Source organism: Triticum urartu, chromosome 5A (genome assembly GCF_056163025.1).
Source record: "Triticum urartu cultivar PI428250 chromosome 5A, HENAU_Tu73, whole genome shotgun sequence".
In the NCBI taxonomy this organism is placed as follows: domain Eukaryota; kingdom Viridiplantae; phylum Streptophyta; class Magnoliopsida; order Poales; family Poaceae; genus Triticum; species Triticum urartu.
The window spans coordinates 479,370,627-479,398,437 of NC_141877.1; the positions used below are offsets into that span (position 1 = coordinate 479,370,627).

Below are 27,811 nucleotides of genomic sequence, written 5' to 3' on the forward strand. Positions count from 1 at the left end.
TGGGGCACAACTCCACCACTTCACTCCCAACACAATCGTGTATCTCGCTGCTTTCGTGTCTTTGTGCGAGAATTTCTTGGGTTGTCGGCCTCACTGGGGTCTTTTCAAGCACATTTTCACCTGTCGTTCTCAGGCGGTGAAAAAGGCCAATCCGAGTGATGAGATAACACAAGTGATTCAGATGTGTGGGGGTCTTGGTGTTCAGATGAGAGGGAAAAGTTCCTTTCCGGCCATGATTCTTCCCGACTCGGTCCGCGGATGGCAGTCGACCTGGTTTTACTGCCAAGACCAGCCGACGCCAGGGCAGTCGACTGGCCTCCCTCCTTTTACCATGGACCGAGTGAGGAAACCCTCCTCTTTGAAGGTGATCCCGGAGGAGAAGGCGCAAGTTAGGGTGCTGGTCGAACGAGTGGTCCAGCTTATCCGTGACGGGGTCACTGGTATGGATCTCTTGGAGGTTTTCCTTCGGCGGCGCATCCAGCCTCTTCAAGCTCGAGACCATCCGATGTGGATGTATTCGGGTCTTGATGACACCACTCGGATTCACACGGAGGAGGTCGATTACGACACACTGGAGGGGTGGCTGTCGGGCATCACCGGAAACAAGGACAACCCCAGGGGAGCCAGGAGAGTTCCTCCATTCGACCAGTCCCATGAACCAGAAAAGGTCCGATTCTGAGCTTTTGATTATAATCTGAATTCACTCGCGCAGCTGTCCATACTGCGTCGACTGACTTTATTCTTCCTGCTTTCTTTCAGGCCCTTATCAAAATGTACTCAGTGCCCAACAGAGAGCAAGAGAAAGATCCGGAAGGAGAGGCGAGCGGCGGCGACAGTGGCGAATGGCATTCTGACGGAGAAGAGGATGAAGAAAGCGATGACTCAAGTGACGAAGAAGAAGTCGAGTCGCCTGCTCGCAGGGAGAGGTGATCCAAGCTTGACCAAGAACGACCGAGCGCCCATGAAAAGGCGATTGCCCAGACTGGTCAGTCTTCAAAGCGTCCTCGGACATCTTCACCAACCCCAACTGAAAAAGTGTCAAAGCATCTCAAAGTTGCAGAGCAAAAGCCTCGGAAGGCATTGCCGAAGATTAAGATTGACATCCCCGTCGCTTCTGTGTGAGTGTCTCCCTTTGTATTCACTCGACGCTCCGTGCTGTTTATTTTTTCTTGATTTAACCAGACGAACTTTGGAACTAGCAGCGCTGCTACTTCCGGGACCTCAGCTTACAGAGATGAGGATGAGGTAATGGAGGATGCAGTCACTTCCAATCTGGGTATGATTTATGTCATTCTGTCTTTATTTGGTCGACTCAACTGCAATGTGTACCATTGGGTGATGTGATTTTGGCGATTGATCTTTGAACAACTCCTAACATTATTGACCTCCCCGATGATGATGATGAAGAGCCTGAGAGGTCTTTGACAAGGAAAAATAGGAAAGCTCCTGCAAGCAAGGTGCCACAGTCGACGCCGATGGCGGAACCAGTCGTTCAGGACGCTGGTGATGCCAATCGGGGTTCTGTTACCTTCGTCGTACCATTGTCGAGTGCCCTGCCTTCTTCGTCGACTGCTCAAGCTCCTGCCGACCCACCTTCAGTTTTTGTGATCCATCATGTCCCAGAGGACGAAGTGAATGCTGCCAAGGAAGCCATACGCCAGGTGGGCATTATGATGGAGAAGGTGAAGATGGTGCGGGACGCCAGTCAGGTCGCCTATGATGCCAGCTCGGCTCTCCAAAGCAATGTTCAGGTTAGCTGGTCACCGCTTGTTCTGTTAGGATATGCTATCTGGAGACTCTCTTTCTGAAAATCTTTGCATCTGTACACCCACTGGGTGCGTCGATTGAATTTTTGGACTAGTGGGGGCACGCTGAGTGCACCCACTGGGTGTAGTCCCCGAGACTACGGTGTACTGCTGGCAGTCGACTGTAGTCTTTGTATTTTGATTATTTCACTCGATCTGGTCTGGCTGTGTCGAGTGTAAACTGAACCGGTGGGGGCACGCAAAGTGCACCCACTGGGTGTAGTCCCTGAGACTATGGTGGACTGCAGGCAGTCGACCGTAGTCTTAGTATTGATTGTCTTTGTCGTTTTTCGCTGTAAAATAACTTCCCCTCCCTGATTGCAAAGATCTTGTGATCTTGGAGCTCGCTTTGCTGACTTGGAGAAACAGCAGATCCAGCTAAACCTTGACTTGGAATTGGCCAAGACAGAGCTGCAAAAGGCCAACGACGACGCCAATGGTAAGACGAGCTTGTCGACTGGTTTGTCTTAGGCTTGAGTACCCTTCTGCTCTTTTTGAATCAAGCACCATTTCTTTGCAGAAAAACTGAACGAAGCTCTGGCGAAGAAGGATCAGGATTTGGCTGCTGCTCAAAAGAAAGCTGATGACAAAACCGCTCTGGCTGAACAGAAACTGGCTTCAGTCGGCCAATTGGAAGAAGAGAACGCCAAGATGAAATCTTCCTGAACAAAGCCAACAAGGAGTGCACGCGCTTGAAGAAAAACAATATCAACCTGTACGAGAAGATGGAAGGCATCGCTCGCAGGAGGAACGATCTAGAGAGTTATCTGAGCCTTGCCAAGAAGTTGTTCATCAAGCTTGAAGGTATACATTTTGTTCCGACTGATGTTTTTCTTTTTTTGTTGACTCAGCATACGAAAATTGACTTATCCTTGGATCGTGAATGCAGAGTTTTACCAGAACTTCGAGGAGGAGACTGGGCGGATTGAGCCAGGTTTGGACCCCATCAACTCTCCCGTGAAAGATGAAACTGCCATGAATCTGCTCCGACTGGAATCCCGCATTGACGGTGTTGTCGACTACTTGGCTCGACTGAAGGTCGCCACGTCACGGATCGACACGGCAATTTGGCTAGGGGCCACGCTCCAGAATGATCTCGAGTCTCTGATGACTCGACTTAACGAGATCCCTGGTCGAGTGCAGGAGTGGAAGAAATCTTTTGCCCGGTGTGGTGCTGATGTGGCTCTGTCTTTGGTTCGTGTCCACTGCAAGGAGGTGCGACAAGATAAGCTGGCAGCAATCAAGGTCGCCAACACCCAGAGAAAAGTTGACGTTCGAAGTTGTGGATTTCCAGAGTGCTTATCACGCTATTTTGGGCAGGCCAGCTTACGCACGCTTCATGGCTCGGCCATGTTATGTGTATCTCAAATTGAAGATGCCTGGTCCCAAAGGTGTGACCACTGTTACGGGCAATCGGAAGAAAGCAGAAGAGTGTTTTCAGAAAGGCTCAAAGATCGCTGATGCTCACATGGCAGTGGTGGAGCTGCAGGAGTACCAGAAGACTGCAGACCCAAGTGATTTGTTGCGATCCAAGAAGCTCGCTACAGAATCAGCTTTTCAGTCGTCTGGTGAAACAAAGTCGGTTCACATTCACCCGACCGATCCCAGTGCTGCTCCGACTCATATCTCAACAACACTCGACTCCAAATAGGAAGAAGCGCTCATCCAGTTCCTCCGTGAGAACTGGGACATCTTCGCATGGAAGCCTTCTGACATGTCGAGTGTTCCCAGGGGGCTAGCTGAGCACCGCCTACGAGTCAACTCAAAGGTGAAACCCGTCAAAGAACATCTCCGATGGTCCGCCATCTAGAAGAGAAAGGCTATTGGTGAGGAGGTGGCTCGGCCCTTAGCAGCGGAGTTCATCCGAGAGATTTACCACTCCGAGTGGCTCGCCAACGTTGTCATGGTCCCCAAGAAGGACAAGTCACTTCGCATGTGCATTGAATTTAAACATATCAATCGGGCCTGCCCGAAAGATCATTTTCCTCTCCCCTGCATCGACCAGATAGTCGACTCGACTGCGGGATGTGAGCGACTGTCTTTTTTAGACGCCTATTCCGGGTACCATCAGATCCGTCTGTATGGACCTAACGAGATCAAAATAACTTGCATCACTCCATTCGGGTGCTTCTGTTACGTTACCATGCCATTCGGCCTCAAGAATGCCGGAGCCACATTCATGAGGATGAGTCAGAAGTGTTTGCTCACTCAAATCAGTCAGAATGTGGAAGCATACATGGATGATATTGTGGTCAAGTCACGGAAGGGTTCCGACCTGCTGACTGACCTTGCTGAAACCTTTGCCAACCTCAAGAGGTATGATATCAAGCTTAATCCATCAAAGTGCACATTCGGAGTTCCTGGCGGAAAGTTACTCGGTTTTCTCGTTTTCGAACGGGGAATCGACGCCAATCCAGAAAAAGTCGGTACTATACTCCGGATGAAACGTCTTGTGCGAGTGCACGACGTCCAGAAGCTTACTGGTTGCTTGGCCGCTTTAAGTCGATTCATCTCTCGTCTCGGTGAAAAGGCATTGCCTCTTCACCGATTGATGAAGAAGTCAGACAAGTTCAAGTGGACTCCTGAAGCTGATGCAGCGTTTGTAGAGCTCAAAGCTCTGCTCTCCACCCAGCCGGTGCTTGCTGATCCAATCAGCAAAGAGCCTTTGCTGCTTTACATCGCCGCCACGGGACAAGTCGTCAGTACGGTACTTACGGTCGAGCGGGAAGAAGAAGGAAAAGCCTTCAAAGTTCAGCACCCAGTATATTATGTTTCTGAAGTTTTGACCCCGTCAAAGCAAAGATATCCTCATTATCAGAAGCTTGTATATGGGATTTATATGACCACAAAGAAGGTTGCTCACTACTTCTCTGATCATTCCATTACAGTCGTCAGCGACGCTCCATTGTCAGAGATCCTGCACAACAGAGATGCAACTGGTCGAGTGGCAAAATGGGCGATTGAACTCCTTCCTCTAGATATCAAGTTTGAGGCAAAGAAAGCTATCAAGTCCCAAGCAATAGCAGATTTCGTCGCCGAGTGGATTGAACAACAGCTGCCGACTCAGGTTCACTCGGAGCATTGGACCATGTTCTTCGACGGTTCCAAAATGTTGAATGGTTCTGGTGCCGGGGTAGTATTGGTCTCCCCCGAGGAGATAAGCTCAGATATGTCCTTCAAATCCACTTTGATTCCTCCAATAACGAAGCAGAATATGAAGCACTTTTATATGGGTTGCGCATGGCCATTTCACTCGGCGTCCGTCGCCTCATGGTCTATGGCGACTCAGATTTGGTGGTTAATCAAGTGATGAAGGAGTGGGACGTCAGAAGTCCGGCCATGACTGGTTATTGCAATGCAGTGAGAAAGCTGGAGAAGAAATTCGAGGGGTTAGAACTTCTTCACATACCCCGACTGAAAAATCAAGCAGCTGATGATTTGGCGAAAATAGGTTCCAAAAGAGAAGCCATTCCCAGCAATGTGTTTTTGAAACACATCCACACACCATCAGTTCAGGAGGATCCCTTCACTGAAGAAGCCCCGCAGCCAAAAAGTGCCACGGATCCGATTGAAGTTGAAGTTCCAGCTGTGGTCGACCTGATCATGGAAGTTTTGGTCATCACTCCCGACTGGACAGTACCGTACATCGCGTACATCCTAAGGAAAGAACTCCCAGAGGACGAAGAAGAGGCTCGACAGATCGTCCGTCGATCCAAGGCCTTTACAGTCATAAAGGGACAGTTGTATAGAGAAAGCGTGACTGGAGTCAGTCAGAAGTGTATAACACCAGAAGAAGGTCAGATAATCCTTGATGATATCCACTCGGGGACCTGTGGTCATCATGCGTCCTCTCGGACCATTGTGGCTAAAGCATACCGAGCGGGATTCTACTGGCCAAGGGCGAATGAAATGGCGAAAGAGATAGTCGACAAATGTGAAGGATGTCAGTTTTACTCCAATATGTCACACAAACCCGTGTCAGCCCTGAAAACCATTCCACTCATCTGGCCCTTCGCTGTTTGGGGACTGGACATGGTTGGACCACTGAGAACGGGCAGGAGCGGCTTCACTCATGTTCTAGTAGCAGTCGACAAGTTCACCAAATGGATTGAAGCTAAGCCTATCAAGAATCTTGGTGCTTGCACTGCTATCAGTTTCATCAGAGAGTTGATATTCAGATATGGAGTTCCGCACAACATCATCACTGACAATGGGTCAAACTTCGATTCTGACAAATTCAGAGCCTTTTGCGCCTCTCAAGGCACACGAGTCGACTACGCTCCAGTCGCTCACCCCCAGTCGAATGGACAAGCGGAAAGAGCAAACGGCTTAATTCTCAAAGGACTGAAACCCAGACTGATGCGCGATCTCAAGCACGCAGCAGGTGCATGGGTCGACGAGCTTCCATCAGTTCTTTGGGGATTGAGGACAACCCCGAACCGATCGACTGGAAGAACCCCATTCTTTCTGGTCTACGGAGCCGAAGCAGTTTTGCCGAGTGACCTGCTTCACAACGCACCCCGAGTCGAGCTCTACTCTGAAGATGAAGCAGAACAAGCCCGGCAGGACGCAGTCGACCTCCTGGAAGAAGAAAGAGAAATGGCCATGATCCGATCTACCATCTATCAGCAAGACTTGCATCGATTCCATGCCAGAAATGTGAAGAGTCGAGCCTTCCAAGAAGGAGACTTAGTCCTCCGAGTGGATCAACAGAAACCACACAAACTCGCTCCTACTTGGGAAGGTCCCTTCATAGTCACCAGAATCCTCCACAATGGAGCGTACCACCTTTATAATGTCGATCGCCAGATTGATGAGCCACGAGCCTGGAATGCGGAGCTGCTCCGCCCCTTTTATACTTGAATTCTCACTCGGATGAGATGTAATAAGAAAAACTTCTGTAGTTTATTTATCAAAGACAAGAGCATTATAATTTTCCCAGTGATTGTTTTTGTTTTTGTTTGCGTGAGAAATCCCCCAGTGGGTGGCTTAGCTGCGAATCCGTTTAGCCTAAGTTTGTAAAAATAATTTCCTACCGAGTGGTGAGCCAGCTCCCACTCGGAGGCTTAGCTGCGAACCCGTTTCGCCTAAGTGTTTGAAAATCCTATCGAGTGGTGAGCCAGCCTCCCACTCGGGGGCTTAGCTGCAGTCCAGTACTCACCTAAGTGTTTGAAAATCCTACCGAGTGGTGAGCCAGCCTCCCACTCGGGGGCTTAGCTGCAGTCCAGTACTCGCCTAAGTGTTTGAAAAATCCCACCGAGTGGTGAGCCAGCCTCCCACTCGGGGGCTTAGCTTCAGTCCAGTACTCGCCTAAGTTTGAAAAATCCTACCGAGTGGTGAGCCAGCCTCCCACTCGGGGGCTTAGCTGCAGTCCAGTACTCGCCTAAGTTTGAAAAATCCTACCGAGTGGAGAGCGACCCTCCCACTCGGGGGCTTAGCTGCAGTCCAGTACTCGCCTAAGTTTGAAAAATCCTACCGAGTGGAGAGCGACCCTCCCACTCGGGGGCTTAGCTGCAGTCCAGTACTCGCCTAAGTTTGAAAAATCCTACCGAGTGGAGTGCGACCCTCCCACTCGGGGGCTTAGCTGCAGTCCAGTACTTGCCTAAGTTTGAAAAATGCTACCGAGTGGTGAGCCAGCCTCCCACTCGGGGGCTTAGCTGCAGTCCAATACTCACCTAAGTTTGAAAAATCCTACCGAGTGGTGAGCCAGCCTCCCACTCGGGGGCTTAGCTGCAGTCCAGTACTCGCCTAAGTTCGAAAAATCCTACCGAGTGGAGAGCGGCCCTCCCACTCGGGGGCTTAGCTGCAGTCTAGTACTCGCCTAAGTTTGAAAAATCCTACCGAGTGGAGAGCGGCCCTCCCACTCGGGGGCTTAGCTGCAGTCCAGTACTCGCCTAAGTTTGAAAAATCCTACCGAGTGGAGAGCGGCCCTCCCACTCGGGGGCTTAGCTGCAGTCCAGTACTCACCTAAGTTTGAAAAATCCTACCGAGTGGAGAGCGACCCTCCCACTCGGAGGCTTAGTTGCAGTCCAGTACTCGCCTAAGTATGAAACCCATCCCAATCCGCAAGGACGACGAGGTGCAGGTCGACTGCCACCTTCTCCTTCGGAGCTTCGCCACAAATACAACGTGTGCTCCATCCCAATCCGCAAGGACGACGAGGTGCAGGTCGACTGCCACCTTCTCCTTCGGAGCTTCGCCACAAATACAACGTGCGCTCCATCCCGACCCGCAAGGATGACGAGGTGCAGGTCGACTGCTACCTTCTCCTTCGGAGCTGCGCCACAAATACAAAAGTTGTCTCGAGTGAAGAACGAGTTCCACTCAATGGAGAATTCGTGAAGATATTCAACGATAAACCAAGTTCAGATAAATCCTAAAGGTTCCAGACCGCAGATCGAAGTGCTCGGGCATTCAGCCCGAAAGAGTTTAACGGTTACAAAAACCACTCGGCATTCCGAGGCAAATTTAAGGTGGGGCATAAAAGTTTGTATTCTTGGAATCACCGAAAACCACATCAAGAGCAATTTGGGCGAGTGACTCAGCCTTCTTCCCAGGAATGACTCCATGGAAACTCATGTTGCTGGTACTGAGTCTGGACATCGGAATGGCCATCCCTTTCAACGTCTCAGCATACAGTATGTTCAAACCACTGCCACCATCCATCAAGACTTTGGTCAGTCGAGTGCCTTCAACAACTGGGTCGACCACCAAAGCTTGCCTCCCAGGGGTGGCAATGTGCGTCGGGTGATCGGACTGGTCGAATGTGATGGCAGTCTGAGACCACTTCAGATAACTAGGTGTCGCGGGAGCAACCATATTCACCTCACAGTTGATAACTTTCAGTCGACTTTTGCTTTCAACATCAGAAAAAATCATCAAGGTGGAATTGACCTGGGGGTATCCATCATCACTGTCTTCCTTGTCCTCAACTTTGTCCGACTCCTTTTCCTTATCTTTGGGCTGTTTGCCCTGGAACTGCTGGGTCAAGAGCCGACACTGTCGAGTGGTATTTTTCGGGTAAATGAGCTTACCCTCTTCATCTTTCTTGGTGTGGATGTGACATGGCAAATCCAACACATCATTTCTGTCTTGGTCTTTAACTTTCTTGGGGTTCCAAGGCCCTTTGGGTTTCCCCTTAAACTTTCCTTGAGTTACAGCCAAGGTTTCCCCAGGAGCAGCTGGCTCGGCTTTCCGCTTCTGTTTCCGATTGGAATTTCCTCCTCCGGTTTCTTGGGCGACTGACTTGTGCTTGCCACTCCGGAGTCGATCCTCATCTTCACCATTAGCGTACTTGGTGGCAATCTCCATCATCCGATTCAGAGACATTTCTTCGGTTTGACCGAATTTCAGATTCAGTTCTCTGTACTTGACGCCTTCTTTGAAGGCACAGACTGCTTGGTGATCAGGCACATTCTCTACCGTGTGATGTAACATGATCCATCTCTGGATGTAATCCCTCAAAGTTTCATTCGGCTTCTGCACGCAAGACCGCAGTTCCGTCAGCCCTGCCGGTCGCTTGCATGTTCCTTCAAATGTGGTGACAAACACTCGGGCGAGATCTTCCCAAGTGTAAATGTTGCTAGGTGCTAACTGATTCAGCCACGCTCTGGCCGAGCCCTCCAACATGAGAGGCAGGTGCTTCATGGCCACTTCATCATTGCCACCGCCAATCTGGATAGCCACTTGGTAGTCTTCAAGCCAAGTATCGGGCTTGGACTCACCAGTGAACTTACTGACTCCAGTCGCCAACCTAAAGTTGGGAGGAATCACAGCGACCCTGATGGCTCTACTAAAGCACTCTGGCCCCGAAACATGTACTCTGCTGCTGGTAGGTGCATCTCTGTCATGACCTTTTCGGTGAGCTATGTTCCTGTCGACCAAACCTTGAATGAGAATGGATCTCGCATCAAAGCCTGGTTCCCTGGGGTCGACTGGAATCCTTCGCCCAACGCTATGAGGGCGCCTGTCATCCTGCTGTCGAGGCACATATGATCCACTCCTCGGGGGAGGGGTGGGCACTCGACGTCGATTGTCACGATCGAATTGGTGATCATACTGCTCACGGTTTCCGTACTGATCACGCCGGTTCCCACGTCCCGCACGCCTCGGGGGCGATCTTGGGCTATGAGCCGACCGGACTGTGTCTGCAGTAATGGATCTGCTATGAATCCTGTTCCGCGACTGAGAAACAGCGGAATTCTGGTCTCCTGCTGCCCGGAGTAACGCTCTGATCTGCAGCAAGCCTCTGCCGGCCTCTGACTGGGAAGGCTGAATCGACTCTGCTATACGGGCTGCAGCTGCTAAATTCTAAATCGGAGTTTGATATACCTGCGGGGGCGGAAAGAGCTGATGTCGACTGGATTCTGGAACCCGTTGTCGCGCACGCTCGTCGAGTGCCCGCTAGAGGTTCTCCAGTCGAGTGCGCTCAGCCAAGTTTGCCAGGCGCGCGTCCTCCAAGGCACAAGCCTTGGGGGTTTCTCCAACGATAGGAGTGTGCACTGCATCCATGTTCCGGCGACAAAGTTCTTCTCTCTGCAGCGACGTGAGAGGCTCGGGGAGATATTCCTCATGGGGATGCGACGGGTCGCCTCCGTCGGTGCGGGGAAAACCGGGAGGACTGGGCGGTCCATCGACCATCAGAACCTCCGCCGCCGGATCACTGCTGTCGCACTCGGATGCGGTCTCTGCGGAGCAAGTCGACAGGTCGAACAGGACGTAGAGGGATTCGTCGGGCTCGATCGCCGCGACTTGAGGGGTGGCCGACTGGCGTGCCACCGCGTGTCTCACCCACCGCTGAAGTCTCGACCGACCAGAGCGCTTGCGCCGGCGAGAAACAGGGAGGGAGGACAACACAGGGGTCGACCGATAATGGGTCGACGGTTGCCGCAATAGGACGCCGCGGACGCATGCGCGAAAGTGCATTGCCCCGCGGACAGGGAGTGCGTCCACGTCGAGCGGAGCCTCCTGAAGCCAAGAGGAGTCGTCGGTGATGAGCGTGAGCGCGCCGAGACGGATCTCGCGGCCCTCCACCAAAACTCCGCCAAAAACCATGATGATTTGGATCGGAAAAGATTGCAACTCCTCCAACAAATCGCTAAGACACCGGCCCCACGGTGGGCGCCAACTGTCGTGGTTCTAAGTCTGATAGTAATGTAGGGGGGTAGGTATGGAGAGGCAAGATCTTAGCTATGGAGTAGTTGTAAGCACACGAGGTTTACGAGTTCAGGCCCTTCTCAGAGGAAGTAATAGCCCTACGTCTCGGAGCCCGGAGGCGGTCGACTGGATTATGTGTGTATGAATTACAGGGGTGCGAGCCCTTTACACTGAGGAGGGGGTGGCTTATATAGAGTTCGCCAGACCCCTCCGGCCCTCAGTTATGTAGGGTTTTAAGTACATTAAGGTCGGGCATTACTGGTAACGCCCCTAATAAAGTGCTATGATGACCATAAAAGTTACTTAATGACCGACCGTTAGCGTGCGGAGTGACTTTAGGTCTCCTGGCCGTCGAGTGGTTGGATCTTGGTCGAGTGATTGCTTCTTGGTCGAGTATCTTCGAGTCTGTCGAGTGGAACACCTCCAAGTCGATTGAAAGGTGATTTCTTCTAGAGATGTCCTTGGGTAGGGCAGTTAGGACAGGTCCATGACCCTACCCTAGGTACATAGCTTCATCAACTATTGTACTCCCTTGTCAGAAAGATGCTAAGGTATACAATAGGACTGGTAAACAGCATAGCATACTTTATAGAACCTATGACTAAGGCATAGAGAATGATTTTTCATGTTCTTTCTATTTTCTGCTGTGGTCGGGTTTTGAATCTTTACTCAACTTCACAGCTTGCAACACAGGCAAGAACTCCTTCTTTGACTGTTCCATTTTGAACTACTTCAAAATCTTGTCAATGTATGTACTCATTGAAAAAACTTATCAAGCGTCTTGATCTATCTCTATAGATCTTGATGCTCAATGTGTAAGCAGCTTCATCGAGGTCTTTCTTTGAAAAACTCTTTTCAAACACTCCTTTATGCTTTCCAAAAAATTCTACATTATTTCCGATCAACAATATGTCATTCACATATACTTATCAGAAATGTTGTAGTGCTCCCACTCACTTTCTTGTAAATACATGCTTCACCGCAAGTCTGTATAAAACCATATGCTTTGATCACTTTATCAAAGCATATATTCCAACTTCCGAGATGCTTGCACCAGTCCATAGATGGATCGCTGGAGCTTGCTCACTTTGTTAGCACCTTTAGGATCGACAAAACCTTCTGGTTGCATCATATACAACTCTTCTTTTAAGAAATCCATGAAGGAATACAGTTTTGACATCCATTTGCCAGATTTCATAAAATGCGTCAATTGCTAACATGATTCGGAAAGACTTTTAAGCATTGATACGAGTGAGAAAAACTCATCGTAGTCAACACCTTGAACTTGTCAAAAACATTTTTTGATAATTCGAGCTTTGTAGATAGTAACACTACTATCAGTGTCCGTCTTCCTCTTGAAGATCCATTTATTCTTAATGACTCACCGATCATCGGGCAAGTCAATCAAAGTCCATACTTTATTCTCATACATGGATCCCATCTCAGATTTCATGGCCTCAAGCCATTTCGCGGAATCAGGGCTCATCATCGCTTCCTCATAGTTCGTAGGTTCGTCATGGTCAAGTAACATGACATACAGAACAGGATTACCGTACCACTCTGGTGCAGATCTCACTCTGGTTGACCTACGAGGTTCTGTAGTAACTTGATCTGAAGTTAGATGATCATCATCATTAGCTTCCTCACTAATTGGTGTAGGAGTCACAGGAACAGATTTATGTGATGAACTACTTTCCAATAAGGGAGTAGGTACAGTTACCTCATCAAGTTCTACTTTCCTCCCACTCACTTCTTTCTAGAGAAACTCCTTCTCTAGAAAGGATCCATTCTTAGCAACGAATGTCTTGCCTTCGGATCTGTGATAGAAGGTGTACTGAACTGTCTCCTTTGGGTATCCTATGAAGACACATCTCTCCGATTTGGGTTTGATCTTATCAGGATGAAACCTTTTCACATAAGCATCACAACCCCAAACTTTAAGAAACGACAACTTTGGTTTCTTGCCAAACCACAGTTCATATGGCGTCATCTCAACGTATTTAGATGGTGCCCTATTTAACGTGAATGCAGCTGTCTCTAATGCATAACCCCAAAACGATAATGGTAAATCGGTAAGAGACAGCATAGATTGCACCATATCTAATAAAGTACGGTTACGATGTTCGGACACACCATTACGCTGTGGTGTTCTAGGTGGCGTGAGTTGCGAAACTATTATGCATTGTTTCAAATGAAGACCAAACTCGTAACTCAAATATTCTCTTCCACGATCAGATCGTAGAAACTTTATTTTCTTGTTACGATGATTTTCCACTTCACTCTGAAATTATTTGAACTTTTCAAATGTTTCAGATTTATGTTTCATCAAGATATACCCATATCTTACTCAAATCATCTGTAAAGGTCAGAAAATAACGATACCTGTCGCGAGCCTCATCACTCATCGGACTACATACATCAGTATGTATTATTTCCAACAAGTCTGTTGCTCGCTCCATTGTTTCGGAGAACGGAGTCTTAGTCATCTTGCCCATGAGGCATGGTTCGCAAGCATCAACTGATTCATAATCAAGTGATTCCAAAATCCCATCAGCATGGATTTTCTTCATGTGCTTTACACCAATATGACCTAAACGGCAGTGCCACAAATAAGTTGCACTATCATTATTAACTTTGCATCTTTTGGCTTCAATATTATGAATATGTGTATTACTACGATCGAGATTTGCTACGTCTTGAGCTTGCGTTGGTTTTCCCCGAAGAGGAAGGCATGATGCAGCAGAGTAGCGTAAGTATTTCCCTCAGTTTTTGAGAACCAAGGTATCAATCCAGTAGGAGGCCACGCTTAAGTCCCTCGTACCTGCACAAAGCGATAGCTACTCGCAACCAACGCGATTAGGGGTTGTCAATCCCTTCACGGTCACTTACGAGAGTGAGATCTGATAGATATAATATTTTTGGTATAAAGATGCAAAGTAAAAAGTAAAAGAAAAGTAAAAAGCAAAGCAAGATTAAAGTGATGGAGATTGATATGATGAGAATAAACCCGGGGGCCATAGGTTTCACTAGTGGCTTCTCTCAAGAGCATAAGTATTCTACGGTGGGTGAACAAATTACTGTTGAGCAATTGACAGAATTGAGCATAGTTATGGGAATATCTAGGCATGATCATGTGTATAGGCATCACGTCTGTGACAAGTAGATCGAAACGATTCTGCATCTACTACTATTACTCCACTCATCGACCGCTATCCAGCATGCATCTAGAGTATTAAGTTAAAAACAGAGTAACGCCTTAAGCAAGATGACATGATGTAGAGAGATAAATTCATGCAATATGAAATAAACCCCATCTTGTTATCCTCGATGGCAACGATACAATACGTGCCTTGCTGCCCCTTCTGTCACTGGGTAAGGACACCGCAAGATTGAACCCAAAGCTAATCACTTCTCCCATGGCAAGAACTACCAATCTAGTTGGCCAAACCAAACGGATAATTCGAAGAGACTTGCAAAGATAACCAATCATACATAAAATAATTCAGAGAAGATTCAAATATTATTCATAGATAGACTTGATCATAAACCCACAATTCATCGGTCTCAACAAACACACCGCAAAAAGAAGATTACATCAAATAGATCTCCACAAGAGAGGGGAGAACTTTGTATTGAGATTCAAAGAGAGAGAAGAAGCCATCTAGCTACTAACTATGGACCCGAAGGTCTGAGGTAAACTACTCACACTTCATCGGAGAGGCTATGATGATGTAGAAGCCCTCCGTGATGACGGCCCTCTTCCGGCGGAGCTCCGGAACAGGCCCCAAGATGGGATCTCATGGATACAGAAAGTTGCGGTGGTGGAATTAGGTTTTTGGCTCCTGTCCTGATCGTTTGGGGGTACGTGTGTATATATAGGAGGAAGAAGTATGCCGGAGGAGCAATGAGGGGCCCACGAGGCAGGGGGCGTGCCCCCCACCCTCATGGCTGCCTCTTTTGTTCCTTGGAGTAGGGTCCAAGTCACCTGGATCACATTCGGTGAGAAAATCACATTCCCGAAGATTTTATTCCGTTTGGACTCTGTTTGATATTCCGTTTCTTTGGAACACTGAAATAGGCAAAAAACAGCAATTCTGGGCTGGGCCTCCGGTTAATAGGTTAGTCCCAAAAATAATATAAAAGTGGAAAATAAAGCCCAATATAGTCCAAAACAGTAGATAATATAGCATGGAGCAATCAAAAATTATAGATACGTTGGAGACATATCAGGCATGCCCAAGCTTAATTCATGCTCGTCCTCGAGTAGGTAAATGATAAAAAGAGAATTTTTGATGCGGAGTGCTACTTGGCATAATTTCAATGCAAATCTTCTTAATTGTGGTATGAATATTCAGATTAGAAAGATTCAAGACAAAAGTTTATATTGACATAAAAATAATAATACTTCAAGCACACTAACAAAGCAATTATGTCTTCTCAAAATAACATGGCCAAAGAAAGTTATCCTTACAAAATCATATAGTCTGGCTATGCTCCATCTTCACCACACAAAGTATTTAAATCATGCACAACCCCGATGACAAGCCAAGCAATTGTTTCATACTCTAACTTTTTCAAAACTTTTTCAATCTTCACGCAACACATGAGCATGGGCCATGGATATAGCACTATAGGTGGAATAGAATGGTGGTTGTGGAGAAGACAAAAAGGAGGGGAAGATAGTCTCACATCAACTAGGCGTATCAACGGGCTATGGAGATGCCCATCAATAGATATCAATGTGAGTGAGTAGGGATTGCCATGCAACGGATGCACTAGAGCTATAAATGTATGAAAGCTCAAAAAGAAACTAGTGGGTGTGCATCCAACTTGCTTGCTCACGAAGACCTAGGGCAATTTTGAGGAAGCCCATCATTGAAATATACAAGCCAAGTTCTATAATGTAAAATTCCCACTAGTATATGAAAGTGACAACATATGAGACTCTCTATATGAAGAACATGGTGCTACTTTGAAGCACAATATATGAGACTTGCTATATCATGGTGCTACTTTGAAGCACAAGTGTGGAAAAAAGGATAGTAGCATTGCCCCTTTTTATTTATTTTCTTCTTTTTTGGGCCTTCTTTTTTTCTTTGGCCTTTCTCTTTTTTTATTGGGACAATGCTCTATTGAATGATGATCATCACACTTTTATTTATTTACAACTCGATTCTAAAACAAAGTATGACTCTATATGGATGCCTCCGGCGGTGTACCGGGATATGCAATGAATCAAGAGTGACAAGTATGAAGAAATTATGAACGGTGGCTTTGCCACAAATACTATGTCAACTACATGATCATGCTAAGCAATATGACAATGATGAATGTGTCATGATGAACTAGGTGGTGGAAAGTTGCATGGCAATATATCTCGAAATGGCTATGGAAATGCCATAATAGGTAGGTATGGTGGCTGTTTTGAGGAAGGTATATGGTAGGTGTATGATACCGGCGAAAGGTGCGCGGTATTAGAGAGGCTAGCAAAGGTGGAAGGGTGAGAGTGCGTATAATCCATGGACTCAACATTAGTCATAAAGAACTCATATACTTATTGCAAAAATCTAGAAGTTATCAAAGCAAAGTATTACGCGCATGCTCCTAGGGGGATAGATTGGTAGGAAAAGACCATCGCTCGTCCCCGACCGCCACTCATAAGGAAGACAATTAATAAACAAATCATGCTCCGATTTCGTAACATAACGGTTCACCATACGTGCATGCTACGGGAATCACAAACTTTAACACAAGTATTATTTAAATTCATAACTACTCAACTAGCATGACTTTAATATTATCACCTCCATATCTCAAAACAATTATCATGCTTCAATCTTTTCTTAATATTCAACACACTCAAAAGAAAGTTTCACAAATCTTGAATACCAAGCATATTATTATTAAGCAAATTACCATGCTATTAAGTCTCTCAAAATAATTTAAGTGAAGCATGAGAGATCAATGGTTTCTTTAAAACAAATCCACCACCGCGCTCTAAAAGATCTAAGTGAAGCACATAGAGCAAAATTATAACGCTCAAAAGATAAAAGTGAAGCACATAGAGTAAAATTAACTAGCTCAAAAGATATAAGTGAAGCACGTAGAGCAAAATTATCTAGCTCAAAAGATATATAAGTGAAGCACCTAGAGCAAAATTATCTAGCTCAAAAGATATAAGTGAAGCACATAGAGCAAAATTATCTAGCTCAAAAGATATAAGTGAAGCACATAGAGCAAAACTACTTAGCTCAAAAGATATAAGTGAAGCACATAGAGTATTCTATCAAATTTTAATTCATGTATGGCTCTCTCAAAAGGTGTGTACAGCAAGGATGATTGTGGAATACTAAGACACAAAGACACAAATAATACAAGACGCTCCAAGCAAAACACATATCATGTTGGTGAATAAAAATATAGCTCCAAGTAAATTACCGATGGAAGTGGACGAAAGAGGGGATGCCTTCCGGGGCATCCCCAAGCTTTGACTTTTTGGTGTACTTGGATTATCTTGGGGGTGCCATGGGAATCCCCAAGCTTATGCTCTTGCCACTCCTTGTTCCATGATCCATCAAAAGAATTCACCCAAAACTTGAAAAGTTCACAACACAAAACTCAAAATAGAAAACTCGTGAGCTCCGTTAGTGAAAGAAAACAAAAGACCACTTCAAGGTACTGTAATGAAATCATTATTTATTTATATTGGTGTTAAACCTACTGTATTCCAACTTCTCTATGGATTATAAACTATTTTACTAACCATAGATTCATCAAAATAAGCAAACAACACACGAAAAACAGAATTTGTCAAAAACAGAACAGTCTGTAGTAATCTGTAGCTAGCGCAAGATCTGGAACCCCCAAAATTCTAAAATAAATTGCTGGACGTGAGGATTTTATCTATTAATCATCTGAAAAAATAGTTAACTAAATAGCACTCTTCAAATAAAAATGACAGCAGTTCTCGTGAGCGCTAAAGTTTCTGTTTTTTACAGCAAGTTCAACAAGACTTTCCCCAAGTCTTCCCAACGGTTATACTTGGCACAAACACTAATTAAACACAAAAAACACAACCAAAACAGAGGCTAAATAATTTATGTATTACTAAGCAGGAGCAAAAGGCAAGTAATAAAAATAAAATTGGGTTGCCTCCCAACAAGCGCTGTCGTTTAACGCCCCTAGCCAGGCATAAAAGCGAGGATAGATCTAGGTATTGCCATCTTTGGTAGGCAATCCATAAGTGGCTCTCATGATAGTTTCATATGGTAATTTTATTTTCTTTCTTGGAAAGTGTTCCATGCCCTTTTTTAATGGAAATTGAAATCTAATATTCCCTTCCTTCATATCAATAATCGCACCAACCGTTCTAAGGAAAGGTCTACCAAGAATAATAGGGCAAGAAGGATTGCAATCTATATCAAGAACAATGAAATCTACGGGCACATAATTCCTATTTGCAACAATAAGAACATCATTAATCCTTCCCATAGGTTTCTTAATAGTGGAATCCGCAAGATGCAAGTTTAGAGAGCAATCATCAAAATGACGGAAATCAAGTAAATCACACAAAGTCTTGGGAATAGTAGAGACACTAGCACCCAAATCACACAAAGCATAAAACTCATGATCTTTAATTTTAATTTTAATAGTTCGTTCCCACTCATCATAAAGGTTTCTAGGGATAGAAACTTTCAACTCAAGTTTTTCTTCATAAGATCGCATCAAGGCATCAACAATATGTTCGGTGAAGGCTTTATTTTGACTATAAGCATGTGGAGAATTTAGCACGGATTGCAACAAGGAAATATAATCAATTAAAGAGCAACTTTCATAATTAAATTCCTTGAAATCCAATATAGTGGGTTTAGCAACATGTAGATTTTTATTCTTTCAATCCCACTTTCATCAATTTCATCATTAAGATCTAAATACTTTGAATTTTTAGAACGCCTTCTAGGTAAAGGAAGATCATATTCAGTTTCATCAAGATTAATATTGCAAAATAAAGATTTAATAGGGGACACATCAATAATTTTTAGATCTTCATCTTGATTTTCGTAGGAATTGGAGGAACACGCTTTAATAAAGGCATCTTTGGAAGCACGCATCCTAGCGGTTCCTTCCTTACACTCATCAATGGAAATTCTCATGGCTTTGAGAGACTCATTGATATCATGCTTAGGAGGAATAGATCTAAGCTTTAAAGAATCAACCTCAAGAGAAATTCTATCAACGTTCCTAGCCAAATCATCAACTTTAAGCAATTTCTCTTCAAGAAAAGCATTAAAATTCTTTTGTGAATTCATAAACTATTTAACACTATTCTCAAATTCAGAGGGCATCTTATTATAATTTCCATAAGAGTTGTTGTAGGAATTCCCATAATTATTAGAAGGATTACTAGGATATGGCCTAGGATTAAAATTCCCTCTATAAGCGTTGTTACCAAAATTATTCCTACCAACAAAATTCACATCCATAGATTCATTGTTATTCTCAATCAAAGTAGACAAAGGCATATCATTAGGATCAGAAGAAACACTCTTAGTAGCAAATAATTTCATAAGTTCATCCATCTTTCCACTCAACACATTAATTTCTTCTACCGCATGCACTTTTTAGAAGATCTTTCAGTATGCCATTGAGAATAATTAACCATAATATTATCTAGGAGTTTAGTAGCATCTCCTAAAGTGATTTCCATAAAGGTGCCTCCCGCGGCCGAATTTAAAAGATTTCTAGAAGCAAAATTCAATCTGGCATAAAAAATTTGTATAATCATCCACAAATTCAAACCATGAGTAGGGCAATTACGTATCATTAATTTCATTCTCTCCCAAGCTTGTGCAACATGTTCATGATCAAGTTGTTTAAAGTTCATAATATCGTTTCTAAGAGAGATGATCTTAGCGGGAGGAAAATACTTAGAGATAAAAGCATCTTTGCACTTGTTCCATGAATCAATACTATTCTTAGGCAAAGACGAAAACCAAGCTTTAGCACGATCTCTAAGCGAAAAAGGAAATAGCTTCAATTTAACGACATCATTATTGACATCTTTTTTCTTTTGCATATCACATAAATCAACGAAGCTATTCAGATGAGTAGCGGCATCTTCACTAGGAAGGCTGGCGAATTGATCTTTCATAACAAGATTCAACAAAGCAGTATTAATTTCACAAGATTCAGCATCGGTAAGAGGAGCAATGGGAGTGCTAAGGAAATCATTATTATTGGTATTGGTGAAGTCACACAATTTGGTAGTATCTTGAGCCATCACGACAAACAAGCAATCTAACACACGAGCAAACAAAAAGCAAGCGGGCAAACAAGAGGCAAATAGAGAGGAAGGATAGAGAGAGAGAGGGCGAATAAAACGGCAAGGGTGAATTGGGGGGAGAGGAAAACGAGAGGCAAATGGCAAATAATGTAATGCAAGAGATAGGGATTGTGATGGGTACTTGGTATGTTGACTTTTTGCGTAGACTCCCCGGCAACGGCGCCAGAAATCTTTCTTGCTACGTCTTGAGCTTGCGTTGGTTTTCCTCGAAGAGGAAGGGATGATGCAGCAGAGTAGCGTAAGTATTTCCCTCAGTTTTTGAGAAATAAGGTATCAATCCAGTAGGAGGCCACGCTCAAGTCCATCGTACCTGCACAAAGCGATAGCTACTCGCAACCAACGCAATTAGGGGTTGTCAATCCCTTCACGGTCACTTACGAGAGTGAGATCTGATAGATATAATAGTTTTGGTATTTTTGGTATAAAGATGCAAAGTAAAAAGTAAAAGCAAAGTAAAAAAGCAAAGCAAGATTAAAGTGATGGAGATTGATATGATGAGAATAGACCCGGGGGCAATAGGTTTCACTAGTGGCTTCTCTCAAGAGCATAAGTATTCTACGGTGGGTGAACAAATTACTGTTGAGCAATTGACAGAATTGAGCATAGTTATGGGAATATCTAGGCATGATCATGTGTATAGGCATCACGTCCGTGACAAGTAGATCGAAACGATTCTGCATCTACTACTATTACTCCACTCATTGACCGCTATCCAGCATGCATCTAGAGTATTAAGTTAAAAACAGAGTAACGCCTTAAGCAAGATGACATGATGTAGAGAGATAAATTCATGCAATATGAAATAAACCCCATCTTGTTATCCTCAATGGCAACGATACAATACGTGCCTTGCTGCCCCTTCTGTCACTGGGTAAGGACACCGCAAGATCGAACCCAAAGCTAAGCACTTCTCCCATGGCAAGAACTACCAATCTAGTTGGCCAAACCAAATGAATAATTCGAAGAGACTTGCAAAGATAACCGATCATACATAAAAGAATTCAGAGAAGATTCAAATATTATTCATAGATAGACTTGTTCATAAACCCACAATTCATCGGTCTCAACAAACACACCGCAAAATGAAGATTACATCAAATAGATCTCCACAAGAGAGGGGGAGAACTTTGTATTGAGATTCAAAGAGAGAGAAGAAGCCATCTAGCTACTAACTATGGACCCGAAGGTCTGAGGTAAACTTCTCACACTTCATCGGAGAGGCTATGATGATGTAGAAGCCCTCTGTGGTGATGGCCCTCTTCCGGCGGAGCTCCGGAACAGGCCCCAAGATGGGATCTCGTGGATACAGAAAGTTGCGGCGGTGGAATTAGGTTTTTGGCTCCTGTCCTGATCGTTTGGGGGTACGTGTGTATATATAGGAGGAAGAAGTACACCGAAGGAGCAACGAGGGGCCCACGAGGCAGGGGGCGCGCCCTAGGGGGGCGCCCCCCACCCTCGTGACCGCCTCTTTTGTTCCTTGGAGCAGGGTCCAAGTCTCCTGGATTATGTTTGGTGAGAAAATCACGTTCCCGAAGATTTTATTCCATTTGGATTCCGTTTGATATTCCGTTTCTTTGAAACACTGAAATAGGCAAAAAACAGCAATTCTGGGTTGGGCCTCCGGTTAATAGGTTAGTCCCAAAAATAATATAAAAGTGGAAAATAAAGCCCAATATAGTCCAAAACAGTAGATAATATAGCATGGAGCAATCAAAAATTATAGATACGTTGAAGACGTATCAAGATTCAATAAACCATTCACCTTGGGTGTATGACCATTGAAGGTTTTATTTATGTAAACAGAACAACAATTATACTTTGACTTTAAATGAATAACTGTATTGTAATAAACATGATCAAATCATATTCATGCTTAACGCAAACACCAAATAACATTTATTTAGCTTCAACACTAATACCGAAAGTATAGGGAGTGTGCGATGATGATCATATCAATCTTGGAGCCACTTTCAACACACATCGTCACTTCACCCTTAACTAGTCTCTGTTCATTTTGCAACTCCCGTTTCGAGTTACTAATCTCAGCAACCGAACTAGTATCAAATACTGAGGGGTTGCTATAAACACTATTAAAGTACACATCAATAACATGTATATCAAATATACCTTTGTTCACTTTTCCATCCTTCTTATCCGCCAAATACTTGGGGCAGTTCTGCTTCCAGTGACCAGTCCCTTTGCAGTAGAAGCACTTAGTCTCATGCTTAGGTCTAGACTTGGGCTTCTTCACTTGAGCAGCAACTTGCTTGCCGTTCTTTTTGGAGTTCCCCTTCTTCCCTTTGCCCTTTTCTTGAAACTAGTGGTATTGTCAACCATCAACACTTGATGCTTTTTTTGATTTCTACCTTCGTCGATTTCAGTATCACGAAGAGCTTGGGAATCGTTTCCGTTATCCCTTGCATATTATAGTTCATCACGATGTTCCAGTAACTTGGTGATGGTGACTAGAGAACTCTATCAATCACTATCTTATCTGGAAGATTAACTCCCACTTGATTCAAGTGATTGTAGTACGCAGACATTCTAAGCACATGCTCACTAGGTGAGCTATTCTCCTCCATCTTGTAGGCAAAGTGCTTGTCAAAGGTCTCATACCTTTCGACATGGGCATGAGTCTGAAATAATAATTTCAACTCTTGGAACATCTCATATGCTCTGTGGCGTTCAAAACGTCTTTGAAGCCCCGATTCTAAGCCGTAAAGCATGATGCACTAGACTATCAAGTAGTCATCATATCGAGCTCGCCAAACGTTCATGACGTCTTCATCAGCTCTTGCAATCGATCTGTCACCTAGCGTTGCATCAAGGACATAATTCTTCTGTGCAGCAATGAGGATAATCCTCAGATCACGGATCCAATCCGCATCATTGCTACTAACATCTTTCAACTTAGTTTTTCTCTAGGAACATATCAAAATAAATGGGGAGCTACATCGCGAGCTATTGATCTACAACATAGTTATGCAAATATTATCAGGACTAAATTCATGATAAATTAAAGTTCAATTAAACATATTTAATAACTCCCACTTAGATAGACATCCCTCTAATCATCTAAGTGATCATGTGATCCATATCAACTAAACCATGTTCGATCATCACGTGAGATGGAGTAGTTTTCAATGGTAAACATCACTATGTTGATCATATCTACTATATGATTCACGCTCGACCTTTCGGTCTCAGTGTTCCAAGGCCATATCTGCATATGCTAGACTCGTCAAGTTTAATCCAAGTATTTCTGCGTGTGCAAAAACTGGCTTGCACCCGTTGTATATGAACGTAGAGCTTATCACACCCGATCATCATGTGGTGTCTTGGCACGACGAACTTTGGCAACGGTGCATACTCAGGGAGAACACTTGTACCTTGAAATTTAGTGAGAGAGATCATCTTATAATGCTACCGTCAATCAAGCAGAATAAGATGCATAAAGGATAAACATCACATGCAATCAATATAAGTGATATGATATTGGCCATCATCATCTTGTGCCTGTGATCTCCATCTCCAAAGCACCGTCATGATCACCATTGTCACTGGCTTGACACCTTGATCTCCATCAAAGCATCCTTGTCGTCACGCCAACTATAGCCTCCACGACCATCGCTACCGCTTAGTGATAAAGTAAAGCAATTACATGGTGATTGAATTTCATACAATAAAGCGACAACCATATGGCTCCTGCCAGTTGCCGATAACTGTGTTACAAAACATGATCATCTCATACAATAAAATTTAGCATCATGCCTTGACCATATCACATCACAACATGCCCGGCAAAAACAAGTTAGACGTTCTCTACTTTGTTGTTGCAAGTTTTACGTGGCTGCTACGGGCTGAGCAAGAACCGTTCTTACCTACACATCTAAACCACAACGATATTTCGTCAAGTTAGTGTTGTTTTAACCTTCAACAAGGACCGGGCGTAGTCACAGTCGGTTCAACTAAAGTTGAAGAAACTGACACCCGCCAGCCACCTGTGTGAGAAGCACGTCGGTAGAACTAGTCTCGCGTAAGCGTACGTGTAATGTCGGTCCGGGCCGCTTCATCCAACAATACCGCCGAATCAAAGTATGACACGCTGGTAAGCAGTATGACTTGTATCGCCCACAACTCACTTGTGTTCTACTCGTGCATATAACATCTACGCATAAATCTGTCTTGATGCCACTGTTGGGGAACGTAGTAATTTCAAAAAAAATCATATGCACACGCAAGATCATGGTGATGCATAGCAACGAGAGGGAAGAGTATCGTCCACGTACCCTCGTAGACCTTAAGCAGAAGCGTTATGAGAACACGGTTGATGTAGTCAAACGTCTTCACGATCCGACCGATCCAAGTATCGAACGCACGGCACCTCCAAGTTCAGCACACGTTCAGCTCGATGACGTCCCACGAACTCCGATCCAGCAGAGCTTCGCGGGAGAGTTCCGTCAGCACGACGGTGTGATGACGGTGATGATGTTGCTACCGACGCAGGGCTTCGCCTAAGCACCGCTACGATATTATCGAGGTGGATTATGGTGGAGGGGGGCACCGCACACGGCTTGGAACAATCAACTTGTGTGTTCTAGGGTGCCCCCTGCCCCCGTATATAAAGGAGCAAGGGGGGAGGCCGGCCAGTCCCTGTAGGGCGCGCCAGGAGGTGGAGTCCTCCTCCTAGTAGGAGTAGGACTCCCCTTTCCTACTCCTACTAGGAGGAGGAAAGGAAGGAGGAGAGGGAGAAGGAAGGAAAGGGAGGAAAGGAGGAAAGGGGGCCCGGCCCCCTAGACCAATTCGGTTTGGGCTAGGGGAGCCACGCGCCCTGGATCCTCTCTTCCACCACTTGGCCCATGAGGCCCAATACTTCTTTCCCGTATTTCCGTAACTCCTCGGTACTCCGAAAAATACCCGAATCACTCGGAACCTTTCCGATGTCAGAATATAGTCGTCTAATATATCGATCTTTACGTCTCGACCATTCCAAGACTCCTCATCATGTCCCCGATATCATCCGGGACTCCGAACTACCTTCGGTATATCAAATCACATAAACTCATAATACCGATCATCACCGAACGTTAAGCGTGTGGACCCTACGGGTTCGAGAACTATATAGACATGACCGAGATACGTCTCCGGTCAATAACCAATAGCGGAACCTGGATGTTCATATTGGCTCCTACATATTCTACGAATATCTTTATCGATCAAACCGCATAACAACATACGTTGTTCCTTTTGTCATCGGTATGTTACTTGCCCGAGATTCGATCGTCGGTATCTCAATACCTAGTTCAACCTCGTTACCGGCAAGTCTCTTTACTCGTTCCGTAATGCACTATCCCGCAACTAACTCATTAGTTGCATTGCTTGCAAGGCTTATAGTGATGTGCATTACCGAGAGGGCCCAGAGATACCTCTCCGACAATCGGAGTGACAAATCCTAATCTCGATTTATGCCAACTCAACAAGTACCATCGAAGACACCTGTAGAGCACATTTATAATCATCCAGTTATGTTGTGACGTTTGGTAGCACACAAAGTGTTCCTCCGGTAATCGGGAGTTGCATAATCTCATAGTCATAGGAACATGTATAAGTCATGAAGAAAGCAATAGCAGTAAACTAAAACGATCAAGTGCTAAGCTAACGGAATGGGTCAAGTCAATCACATCATTCTCCTAATGATGTGATCCCATTTATCAAATGACAACTCATGTCCATGGTTAGGAAACATAACCATCTTTGATTAACGAGCTAGTCAAGTAGAGGCATACTAGTGACACTTTGTTTGTCTATGTATTCACACATGTACTAAGTTTCCGGTTAATACAATTCTAGGATGAATAAGAAACATTTATCATGATATAAGGAAATAAATAATAACTTTATTATTGCCTCTAGGGCATATTTCCTTCAGCCGCTGTCGGCGCCTCCGTCGTCCAGCACCGGGCTAACTACAACCGCGCCGGCGGGCGTGCCGATTCAGCAAGTGTGGTTCCCGCCCTCGCCGTCCCAACTTCCAGTCTGGTTGGCCGCGACGTCACCGCCGCCAGTCCACATCATGGCTGCGGACCAGCCGACGCCCTCCCTGTCATACGACGGGCCCTCCGACTCCGCGGGTTTCCATGCTGGCTTTGACGGGCCACCGCTTTCCTACGGACCACATGTGCACACCGGACCAACGCCATACTCTTCGCTGCTCCATACCGCCGAGCCGTACACTCACGGCGGTCATGCTCAGACACTGCCGCGCTTCGCCAAGCTCGCCTTCGCCATCTACGACGGCCCCGAGGACCCCCTCAACTAGCTCAACCAGTGCGAGCAGTTCTTCCGGGGGCAATGGATGCTCGCGTCGGACCGCACCTGGCTCGCCTCTTATCACCTCCGCGGTGCCGCACGGACGTGGTACTACGCCCTCGAGCAGGACGAGGGCAGCATGCCCCCATGGGAGCATTTTCGCGAGTTCTGCCTCCTTTGATTTGGACTACCGATACGTGGGAGCCGGCTGGTGGAGTTGGGCCGCCTTCCCTTCACCTCTACAGTGCAGGACTACACCGACCGCTTTCAGGCCCTGGCATGCCACACGTCCAGCGTGATGGCTCACCAGCGGGCTGAACTCTTCGTCGAAGGTCTGCCAGATCATATTCGCGTGGACGTCGAGCTGCAGGGACCCCAGGACCTCCAGACGGACATGTACTACGCCCGCGCGTTCGAGCATCGTGCGGTAGCATCTAGCAGGCATCACCATCCCGGGCCGCTGGGCCGCCACCCTGGCCGGATGTTCCCGCCCAGGGTTGGCCTACTCAGGCTTCCGCGGCACCCCTTGCCGCGACCGCGGCGCACCCGTTCCGCCGGCTCACCTCGGCCGAGCTATTCGAGCGTCGCCGCCAAGGGTTGTGCTTCAACTGCGATGAGACCTACATGCCTGGTCACGTCTGCCCCCGACTCTTCTACCTGGAGGCTGCAGACTACATTGCGAAGGACACCGTCGCCGCCGGGCTCGGCGACCTTGTCTCCCTAGCTGTCGCGGAGGTGTTTGACGCTGGTTGATCACCTCGAGGAGTTCAGCAAGCGCTTCCCCGCCTTACAGCTCGAGGACGAGCTGTTTGTGCAGGCGGGGAGAAGTGTTATGACCGGCATATTAGGGGCTTAGCCCAATGGGCTGTGGCCCAATGGGCTGTGGCCCAAGTTATCTTATCGTTATTGGGGACTTAGCACAGTTATCTTATCGTTATTAGGGTCGTTTGCTTAGAAGTCAAGTAAATCTCTCTATATAAAGAGAGAAGATGTATCAATCTAATCAAGTAAAAAGTAATCAGTATTTGCTCGGCTTCCCTTAGGAAGCCGGAAGACCTAACCCTAGCCGCCTCTTGCGCCGCCGCCGCCTCTTCTCCACCACGCAAGGACGGCGCCCAGCCGCCGGCCGCCGCGCCCTCGACCTCGTCTTCCTCCATCTTTCCCCTACAATCTTCGCCCTAGAACCGGCAGATCCCTA

The 27,811-nt window shown here is 45.8% G+C and overlaps 1 pseudogene; it reads left to right on the forward strand.

Moving 5' to 3' along the window:
• The first annotated feature begins 653 nt into the window (after positions 1-653).
• Positions 654-27,447, forward strand: LOC147972110 (uncharacterized; annotated as a pseudogene).
• The last annotated feature ends 364 nt before the right edge of the window (positions 27,448-27,811 follow it).